The sequence below is a fragment of the Triturus cristatus genome, chromosome 4_1, assembly GCF_964204655.1.
Source record: "Triturus cristatus chromosome 4_1, aTriCri1.1, whole genome shotgun sequence".
Lineage (NCBI taxonomy): Eukaryota > Metazoa > Chordata > Amphibia > Caudata > Salamandridae > Triturus > Triturus cristatus.
In genome coordinates this window covers 133550110-133560915 of record NC_140585.1, presented here as the reverse complement: position 1 = coordinate 133560915, position 10806 = coordinate 133550110, and the positions used below count along the sequence as shown (strand labels likewise).

The 10806-nt window shown below is 39.8% G+C and overlaps 5 non-coding genes across 5 annotated transcripts; all 5 read left to right on the top strand.

The window, feature by feature from the left end:
- Window positions 1–1906: 1906 nt before the first annotated feature.
- TRNAR-UCG (transfer RNA arginine (anticodon UCG)) lies at window positions 1907–1979 on the top strand. Its single transcript has one exon. It is a non-coding gene; the product is annotated as a tRNA-Arg (tRNA).
- Window positions 1980–3494: 1515 nt separating this feature from the next.
- TRNAR-UCG (transfer RNA arginine (anticodon UCG)) lies at window positions 3495–3567 on the top strand. Its single transcript has one exon. It is a non-coding gene; the product is annotated as a tRNA-Arg (tRNA).
- Window positions 3568–5081: 1514 nt separating this feature from the next.
- Window positions 5082–5154, top strand: TRNAR-UCG (transfer RNA arginine (anticodon UCG)). The gene has a single exon. It is a non-coding gene; the product is annotated as a tRNA-Arg (tRNA).
- A 1515-nt stretch (window positions 5155–6669) lies between these two features.
- Window positions 6670–6742, top strand: TRNAR-UCG (transfer RNA arginine (anticodon UCG)). Its single transcript has one exon. It is a non-coding gene; the product is annotated as a tRNA-Arg (tRNA).
- Window positions 6743–10712: 3970 nt separating this feature from the next.
- Window positions 10713–10785, top strand: TRNAR-CCU (transfer RNA arginine (anticodon CCU)). Its single transcript has one exon. It is a non-coding gene; the product is annotated as a tRNA-Arg (tRNA).
- The last annotated feature ends 21 nt before the right edge of the window (window positions 10786–10806 follow it).

The window sequence follows — 10806 nt, the reverse complement described above, 5'->3', positions numbered from 1 at the left end:
GTGTGAAAAATTAGCATATGCAGGAAGGAGCAATTTGTACTACTTTCAAAACAGTTTCACTCCACGTCTGGAAACGTCCAGAGCTATGTAGAGCATACAAATGAGCTTTAAACTCACGAGGAAAGAGGTTTGTATGCAAAAAGGAAAACAAAAGCATATCGTACTCATAAAATTCTCAATATATAGATTCCAAAAAAGTGCTTCCAGCGAAAAGAGCTGAAAGAACACTATGGGATGTAAACCTGAATACCTTTCAATAATATGTTCTCCATCCATGCATACCACCTACATGATAAAAATCATCTCAGGTGAACGGATGACCGCGTGGCCTAATGGATAAGGCGTCTCACTTCGGATCAGAAGATTGAGGGTTCGAGTCCCTTCATGGTCGTTTTTGGCCAATGGTAACACAATCTGCTTTACATTCAGAGTGGAAAAAGTCTTTTCCAATACTCTTGTAGTCCTCACTTTCTCATTACTAATCATTAATAAAGTGGAGTACATACTTTAAACTCATTCAGGTTGCATCTTCAGTCTAACTACTTGTGCATTTTAGTGGCATTAAAAAGTGCTTCTATGCCGACGCACTGAATATGTAATAGGTTTGCAGAATTTTGACGTGACAGAATGGGTTTTTAGCTTAAGTGTGTATAGAAGAACTGCAAGGTGTGTGCCTATGTGTGCATAGAGTGGTACATGTGTAAAATCTGTATGATTTGGGCAGTTAAAGTGCTGATTTTGCCTCCGAGTAAGAAAAGTACTACACAAAATGTATAAAGGATCGGCACATTGGCTGCCTTTGCTGATGCCCCCGTTGCCTAATTTGTAGTGCAATGGTTAAGTTGCAGAGTGTGGTTGAACTTGGTTAGGAGACTTAGTGCCTCTTTCCGTGTCCTACTGATGATAAGGATGGCTTGATACCATTTTCTAAGCCCAGTATATTGAGAAAGGAAGTAAGTGAAGAAGAAGTGTGGAGTCGAAAGTGGTTCTCCAATTTCTCTCCACTTGCTAAAATTGCAAAGTCTCCATTATAGCATAGAAGAGAGCGTTAAAGTCGGGGATGGAAGAGGATGAAAATGGGAAGTTTACTTATAGAGAGAAGTGAGAAATGCCCTGTGTGCACACACCGGTGTCTGACCATAGAATACATTTAAATAATGCCTCTAGAAAAGAGCCATGCATGTGTGTCTCAGTGGCCTAATGGATAAGGCACTGGCCTCCTAAGCCAGGGATTGTGGGTTTGAGTCCCATCTGAGGTGATAACAAAAATCCTGCCTCTTTCTTTTCCAGAAAATGAGGTAGATTTATTACATGCTTCCTCTCGGAAGTTTATGAGGGATTAGGTACTTTGAAACTGTCCCATTTTACTTGTGTACACTTCACAGTCATGTTAGTGTTCTGAAACTGCAAAGTAGATTTTTAAATGCCTATTTTTGTGAGATGCATTTTCGACCGGCCAGAACATTTTATTTTGGAAAAAATGATTTGAATTGGATTGGTGTGAATCTTGCTTCTAGAGGTGGTGACAGGCTTTCAGCTACTTGAATAGGTCAAGCCAGGATTCATAAAACTTATACAAACTATGTGAGTGTGAAAAATTAGCATATGCAGGAAGGAGCAATTTGTCCTACTTTCAAAACAGTTTCACTCCACGTCTGGAAACTTCCAGAGCTATGTAGAGAATACAAATGAGCTTTAAACTCATGAGGAAAGAGGTTTGTATGCAAAAAGGAAAACAAAAGCATATCGTACTCATAAAATTCTCAATATATAGATTCCAAAAAAGTGCTTCCAGCGAAAAGAGCTGAAAGAACACTATGGGATGTAAACCTGAATACCTTTCAATAATATGTTCTCCATCCATGCATACCACCTACATGATTAAAATCATCTCAGGTGAACGGATGACCACGTGGCCTAATGGATAAGGCGTCTGACTTCGGATCAGAAGATTGAGGGTTTGAGTCCCTTCGTGGTCATTTTTGGCCAATGGTCACACAATCTGCTTTACATTCAGAGTGGAAAAAGTATTTTCCAATACTCTTGTAGTCCTCACTTTCTCATTACTAATCATTAATAAAGTGGAGTACATACTGTAAACTCATTCAGGTTGCAACTTCAGTCTAACTACTTGTGCATTTTAGTGGCATTAAAAAGTGCTTCTATGCCGACGCACTGAATATGTAATAGGTTTGCAGAATTTTGACGTGACAGAATGGGTTTTTAGCTTAAGTGTGTGTAGAAGAACTGCAAGGTGTGTGCCTATGTGTGTATAGAGTGCTACATGTGTAAAATCTGTATGATTTGGGCAGTTAAAGTGCTGATTTTGCCTCCGAGTAAGAAAAGTACTACACAAAATGTATAAAGGATCGGCACATTGGCTGCCTTTGCTGATGCCCCCGTTGCCTAATTTGTAGTGCAATGGTTAAGTTGCAGAGTGTGGTTGAACTTGGTTAGGAGACTTAGTGCCTCTTTCCGTGTCCTACTGATGATAAGGATGGCTTGATACCATTTTCTAAGCCCAGTATATTGAGAAAAGAAGTAAGTGAAGAAGAAGTGTGGAGTCGAAAGTGGTTCTCCAATTTCTCTCCACTTGCTAAAATTGCAAAGTCTCCATTATAGCATAGAAGAGAGCGTTAAAGTCGGGGATGGAAGAGGATGAAAATGGGAAGTGTACTTATAGAGAGAAGTGAGAAATGCCCTGTGTGCACACACCGGTGTCTGACCATAGAATACATTTAAATATTGCCTCTAGAAAAGAGCTATGCATGTGTGTCTCGGTGGCCTAATGGAAAAGGCACTGACCTCCTAAGCCAGGGATTGTGGGTTAAAGTCCCATCTGAGGTGATAACAAAAATCCTCCCTCTTTCTTTTCCAGAAAATTAGGTAGATTTATTACATGCTTCCTCTCAGAAGTTTATGAGGGATTAGGTACTTTGAAACGGTCCCGTTTTACTTGTGTACACTTCACAGTCATGTTAGTGTTCTGAAACTGCAAAGTAGATTTTTAAATGCCTATTTTTGTGAGATGCATTTTCGACCGGCCAGAACATATTCCTTTGGAAAAAATGATTTGAATTGGATTGGTGTGAATCTTGTTTCTAGAGGTGGTGACAGGCTTTCAGCTACTTGAATAGGTCAAGCCAGGATTCATAAAACGTATACAACCTATGTGAGTGTGAAAAATTAGCATATGCAGGAAGGAGCAATTTGTCCTACTTTCAAAACAGTTTCACTCCACGTCTGGAAACTTCCAGAGCTATGTAGAGAATACAAATGAGCTTTAAACTCATGAGGAAAGAGGTTTGTATGCAAAAAGGAAAACAAAAGCATATCGTACTCATAAAATACTCAATATATAGATTCCAAAAAAGTGCTTCCAGCGAAAAGAGCTGAAAGAACACTATGGGATGTAAACCTGAATACCTTTCAATAATATGTTCTCCATCTATGCATACCACCTACATGATTAAAATCATCTTAGGTGGACGGATGACCGCGTGGCCTAATGGATAAGGCGTCTGACTTCGGATCAGAAGATTGAGGGTTTGAGTCCCTTCGTGGTCGTTTTTGGCCAATGGTCACACAATCTGCTTTACATTCAGAGTGGAAAAAGTCTTTTCCAATACTCTTGTAGTCCTCACTTTCTCATTACTAATCATTAATAAAGTGGAGTACATACTGTAAACTCATTCAGGTTGCATCTTCAGGCTAACTACTTGTGCATTTTAGTGGCATTAAAAAGTGCTTCTATGTCGACACACTGAATATGTAATAGGTTTGCAGAATTTTGACGTGACAGAATGGGTTTTTAGCTTAAGTGTGTGTAGAAGAACTGCAAGGTGTGTGCCTATGTGTGTATAGAGTGCTAATGTGTAAAATCTGTATGATTTGGGCAGTTAAAGTGCTGATTTTGCCTCCGAGTAAGAAAAGTACTACACAAAATGTATAAAGGATCGGCACATTGGCTGCCTTTGCTGATGCCCCCGTTGCCTAATTTGTAGTGCAATGGTTAAGTTGCAGAGTGTGGTTGAACTTGGTTAGGAGACTTAGTGCCTCTTTCCGTGTCCTACTGATGATAAGGATGGCTTGATACCATTTTCTAATCCCAGTATAATGAGAAAAGAAGTAAGTGAAGAAGAAGTGTGGAGTCGAAAGTGGTTCTCCAATTTCTCTCCACTTGCTAAAATTGCAAAGTCTCCATTATAGCATAGAAGAGAGCGTTAAAGTCGGGGATGGAAGAGGATGAAAATGGGAAGTGTACTTATAGAGAGAAGTGAGAAATGCCCTGTGTGCACACACCGGTGTCTGACCATAGAATACATTTAAATAATGCCTCTAGAAAAGAGCTATGCATGTGTGTCTCGGTGGCCTAATGGAAAAGGCACTGACCTCCTAAGCCAGGGATTGTGGGTTTGAGTCCCATCTGAGGTGATAACAAAAATCCTCCCTCTTTCTTTTCCAGAAAATTAGGTAGATTTATTACATGCTTCCTCTCAGAAGTTTATGAGGGATTAGGTACTTTGAAACGGTCCCATTTTACTTGTGTACACTTCACAGTCATGTTAGTATTCTGAAACTGCAAAGTAGATTTTTAAATGCCTATTTTTGTGAGATGCATTTTCGACCGGCCAGAACATATTCCTTTGGAAAAAATGATTTGAATTGGATTGGTGTGAATCTTGTTTCTAGAGGTGGTGACAGGCTTTCAGCTACTTGAATAGGTCAAGCCAGGATTCATAAAACTTATACAACCTATATGAGTGTGAAAAATTAGCATATGCAGGAAGGAGCAATTTGTACTACTTTCAAAACAGTTTCACTCCACGTCTGGAAACGCCCAGAGCTATGTAGAGCATACAAATGAGCTTTAAACTCATGAGGAAAGAGGTTTGCATGCAAAAAGGAAAACAAAAGCATATCGTACTCATAAAATTCTCAATATATAGATTCCAATAAAGTGCTTCCAGCGAAAAGAGCTGAAAGAACACTATGGGATGTAAACCTGAATACCTTTCAATAATATGTTCTCCATCTATGCATACCACCTACATGATAAAAATCATCTCAGGTGGACGGATGACCGCGTGGCCTAATGGATAAGGCGTCTGACTTCGGATCAGAAGATTGAGGGTTTGAGTCCCTTCGTGGTCGTTTTTGGCCAATGGTCACACAATCTGCTTTACATTCAGAGTGGAAAAAGTCTTTTCCAATACTCTTGTAGTCCTCACTTTCTCATTACTAATCATTAATAAAGTGGAGTACATACTGTAAACTCATTCAGGTTGCATCTTCAGTCTAACTACTTGTGCATTTTAGTGGCATTAAAAAGTGCTTCTATGCCGACGCACTGAATATGTAATAGGTTTGCAGAATTTTGACGTGACAGAATGGGTTTTTAGCTTAAGTGTGTGTAGAAGAACTGCAAGGTGTGTGCCTATGTGTGCATAGAGTGCTACATGTGTAAAATCTGTATGATTTGGGCAGTTAAAGTGCTGATTTTGCCTCCGAGTAAGAAAAGTACTACACAAAATGTATAAAGGATCGGCACATTGGCTGCCTTTGCTGATGTCCCCGTTGCCTAATTTGTAGTGCAATGGTTAAGTTGCAGAGTGTGGTTGAACTTGGTTAGGAGACTTAGTGCCACTTTCCGTGTCCTACTGTTGATAAGGATGGCTTGATACCATTTTCTAAGCCCAGTATATTGAGAAAAGAAGTAAGTGAAGAAGAAGTGTGGAGTCGAAAGTGGTTCTCCAATTTCTCTCCACTTGCTAAAATTGCAAAGTCTCCATTATAGCATAGAAGAGAGCGTTAAAGTCGGGGATGGAAGAGGATGAAAATGGGAAGTTTACTTCTAGAGAGAAGTGAGAAATGCCCTGTGTGCACACACCGGTGTCTGACCATAGAATACATTTAAATAATGCCTCTAGAAAAGAGCTATGCATGTGTGGCTCAGTGGCCTAATGGCTAAGGCACTGGCCTCCTAAGCCAGGGATTGTAGGTTCGAGTCCCATCTGAGGTGATAACAAAAATCCTCCCTCTTTCTTTTCCAGAAAATTAGGTAGATTTATTACATGCTTCCTCTCGGAAGTTTATGAGGGATTAGGTACTTTGAAACTGTCCCATTTTACTTGTGTACACTTCACAGTCATGTTAGTGTTCTGAAACTGCAAAGTAGATTTTTAAATGCCTATTTTTGTGAGATGCATTTTCGACCGGCCAGAACATATTCTTTTGGAAAAAATGATTTGAATTGGATTGGTGTGAATCTTGTTTCTAGAGGTGGTGACAGGCTTTCAGCTACTTGAATAGGTCAAGCCAGGATTCATAAAACTTATACAACCTATGTGAGTGTGAAAAATTAGCATATGCAGGAAGGAGCAATTTGTACTACTTTCAAAACAGTTTCACTCCACGTCTGGAAACGTCCAGAGCTATGTAGAGCATACAAATGAGCTTTAAACTCACGAGGAAAGAGGTTTGTATGCAAAAAGGAAAACAAAAGCATATCGTACTCATAAAATACTCAATATATAGATTCCAAAAAAGTGCTTCCAGCGAAAAGAGCTGAAAGAACACTATGGGATGTAAACCTGAATACCTTTCAATAATATGTTCTCCATCCATGCATACCACCTACATGATTAAAATCATCTCAGGTGAACGGATGACCGCGTGGCCTAATGGATAAGGCGTCTGACTTCGGATCAGAAGTTTGAGGGTTCGAGTCCCTTCGTGGTCATTTTTGGCCAATGGTCACAAAATCTGCTTTACATTCAGAGTGGAAAAAGTATTTTCCAATACTCTTGTAGTCCTCACTTTCTCATTACTAATCATTAATAAAGTGGAGTACATACTGTAAACTCATTCAGGTTGCATCTTCAGGCTAACTACTTGTGCATTTTAGTGGCATTAAAAAGTGCTTCTATGTCGACACACTGAATATGTAATAGGTTTGCAGAATTTTGACGTGACAGAATGGGTTTTTAGCTTAAGTGTGTGTAGAAGAACTGCAAGGTGTGTGCCTATGTGTGTATAGAGTGCTACATGTGTAAAATCTGTATGATTTGGGCAGTTAAAGTGCTGATTTTGCCTCCGAGTAAGAAAAGTACTACACAAAATGTATAAAGGATCGGCACATTGGCTGCCTTTGCTGATGCCCCCGTTGCCTAATTTGTACTGCAATGGTTAAGTTGCAGAGTGTGGTTGAACTTGGTTAGGAGACTTGGTGCCTCTTTCCGTGTCCTGCTGATGATAAGGATGGCTTGATACCATTTTCTAAGCCCAGTATATTGAGAAAAGAAGTAAGTGAAGAAGAAGTGTGGAGTCGAAAGTGGTTCTCCAATTTCTCTCCACTTGCTAAAATTGCAAAGTCTCCATTATAGCATAGAAGAGAGTGTTAAAGTCGGGGATGGAAGAGGATGAAAATGGGAAGTGTACTTATAGAGAGAAGTGAGAAATGCCCTGTGTGCACACACCGGTGTCTGACCATAGAATACATTTAAATAATGCCTCTAGAAAAGAGCTATGCATGTGTGTCTCGGTGGCCTAATGGAAAAGGCACTGACCTCCTAAGCCAGGGATTGTGGGTTTGAGTCCCATCTGAGGTGATAACAAAAATCCTCCCTCTTTCTTGTCCAGAAAATTAGGTAGATTTATTACATGCTTCCTCTCAGAAGTTTATGAGGGATTAGGTACTTTGAAACGGTCCCATTTTACTTGTGTACACTTCACAGTCATGTTAGTATTCTGAAACTGCAAAGTAGATTTTTAAATGCCTATTTTTGTGAGATGCATTTTCGACTGGCCAGAACATATTCCTTTGGAAAAAATGATTTGAATTGGATTGGTGTGAATCTTGTTTCTAGAGGTGGTGACAGGCTTTCAGCTACTTGAATAGGTCAAGCCAGGATTCATAAAACTTATACAACCTATATGAGTGTGAAAAATTAGCATATGCAGGAAGGAGCAATTTGTACTACTTTCAAAACAGTTTCACTCCACGTCTGGAAACGCCCAGAGCTATGTAGAGCATACAAATGAGCTTTAAACTCATGAGGAAAGAGGTTTGCATGCAAAAAGGAAAACAAAAGCATATCGTACTCATAAAATTCTCAATATATAGATTCCAATAAAGTGCTTCCAGCGAAAAGAGCTGAAAGAACACTATGGGATGTAAACCTGAATACCTTTCAATAATATGTTCTCCATCTATGCATACCACCTACATGATAAAAATCATCTCAGGTGGACGGATGACCGCGTGGCCTAATAGATAAGGCGTCTGACTTCGGATCAGAAGATTGAGGGTTTGAGTCCCTTCGTGGTCGTTTTTGGCCAATGGTCACACAATCTGCTTTACATTCAGAGTGGAAAAAGTATTTTCCAATACTCTTGTAGTCCTCACTTTCTCATTACTAATCATTAATAAAGTGGAGTACATACTGTAAACTCATTCAGTTTGCATCTTCAGTCTAACTACTTGTGCATTTTAGTGGCATTAAAAAGTGCTTCTATGCCGACGCACTGAATATGTAATAGGTTTGCAGAATTTTGACGTGACAGAATGGGTTTTTAGCTTAAGTGTGTGTAGAAGAACTGCAAGGTGTGTGCCTATGTGTGCATAGAGTGCTACATGTGTAAAATCTGTATGATTTGGGCAGTTAAAGTGCTGATTTTGCCTCCGAGTAAGAAAAGTACTACACAAAATGTATAAAGGATCGGCACATTGGCTGCCTTTGCTGATGCCCCCGTTGCCTAATTTGTAGTGCAATGGTTAAGTTGCAGAGTGTGGTTGAACTTGGTTAGGAGACTTAGTGCCACTTTCCGTGTCCTACTGATGATAAGGATGGCTTGATACCATTTTCTAAGCCCAGTATATTGAGAAAAGAAGTAAGTGAAGAAGAAGTGTGGAGTCGAAAGTGGTTCTCCAATTTCTCTCCACTTGCTAAAATTGCAAAGTCTCCATTATAGCATAGAAGAGAGCGTTAAAGTCGGGGATGGAAGAGGATGAAAATGGGAAGTTTACTTCTAGAGAGAAGTGAGAAATGCCCTGTGTGCACACACTGGTGTCTGACCATAGAATACATTTAAATAATGCCTCTAGAAAAGAGCTATGCATGTGTGGCTCAGTGGCCTAATGGCTAAGGCACTGGCCTCCTAAGCCAGGGATTGTAGGTTCGAGTCCCATCTGAGGTGATAACAAAAATCCTCCCTCTTTCTTTTCCAGAAAATTAGGTAGATTTATTACATGCTTCCTCTCGGAAGTTTATGAGGGATTAGGTACTTTGAAACTGTCCCATTTTACTTGTGTACACTTCACAGTCATGTTAGTGTTCTGAAACTGCAAAGTATATTTTTAAATGCCTATTTTTGTGAGATGCATTTTCGACCGGCCAGAACATATTCCTTTGGAAAAAATGATTTGAATTGGATTGGTGTGAATCTTGTTTCTAGAGGTGGTGACAGGCTTTCAGCTACTTGAATAGGTCAAGCCAGGATTCATAAAACTTATACAACCTATGTGGATGTGAAAAATTAGCATATGCAGGAAGGAGCAATTTGTACTACTTTCAAAACAGTTTCACTCCACGTCTGGAAACGTCCAGAGCTATGTAGAGCATACAAATGAGCTTTAAACTCATGAGGAAAGAGGTTTGTATGGAAAAAGGAAAACAAAAGCATATCGTACTCATAAAATTCTCAATATATAGATTCCAAAAAAGTGCTTCCAGCGAAAAGAGCTGAAAGAACACTATGGGATGTAAACCTGAATACCTTTCAATAATATGTTCTCCATCCATGCATACCACCTACATGATAAAAATCATCTCAGGTGAATGGTTACCGCGTGGCCTAATGGATAAGACATATGACTTCGGATCAGAAGATTGAGGGTTCGAGTCCCTTCGTGGTCGTTTTTGGCCAATGGTCACACAATCTGCTTTACATTCAGAGCAGAAAAAGTATTTTCCAATACTCTTGTAGTCCTCACTTTCTCATTACTAATCATTAATAAAGTGGAGTGCATACTGTAAACTCATTCAGGTTGCATCTTCAGTCTAACTACTTGTGCATTTTAGTGGCATTAAAAAGTGCTTCTATGCCGACGCACTGAATATGTAATAGGTTTGCAGAATTTTGACGTGACAGAATGGGTTTTTAGCTTAAGTGTGTGTAGAAGAACTGCAAGGTGTGTGCCTATGTGTGCATAGAGTGGTACATGTGTAAAATCTGTATGATTTGGGCAGTTAAAGTGCTGATTTTGCCTCCGAGTAAGAAAAGTACTTCACAAAATGTATAAAGGATCGGCACATTGGCTGCCTTTGCTGATGCCCCCGTTGCCTAATTTGTAGTGCAATGGTTAAGTTGCAGAGTGTGGTTGAACTTGGTTAGGAGACTTAGTGCCTCTTTCCCTGTCCTACTGATGATAAGGATGGCTTGATACCATGTTCTAAGCCCAGTATATTGAGAAAAGAAGTAAGTGAAGAAGAAGTGTGGAGTCGAAAGTGGTTCTCCAATTTCTCTCCACTTGCTAAAATTGCAAAGTCTCCATTATAGCATAGAAGAGAGCGTTAAAGTCGGGGATGGAAGAGGATGAAAATGGGAAGTTTACTTATAGAGAGAAGTGAGAAATGCCCTGTGTGCACACACCGGTGTCTGACCATAGAATACATTTAAATATTGCCTCTAGAAAAAAGCTATACATGTGTGCCTCAGTGGCCTAATGGATAAGGCACTGGCCTCCTAAGCCAGGGTTTGTGGGTTCAAGTCCCATCTGAGGTGATAACAAAAATCCACCATCTT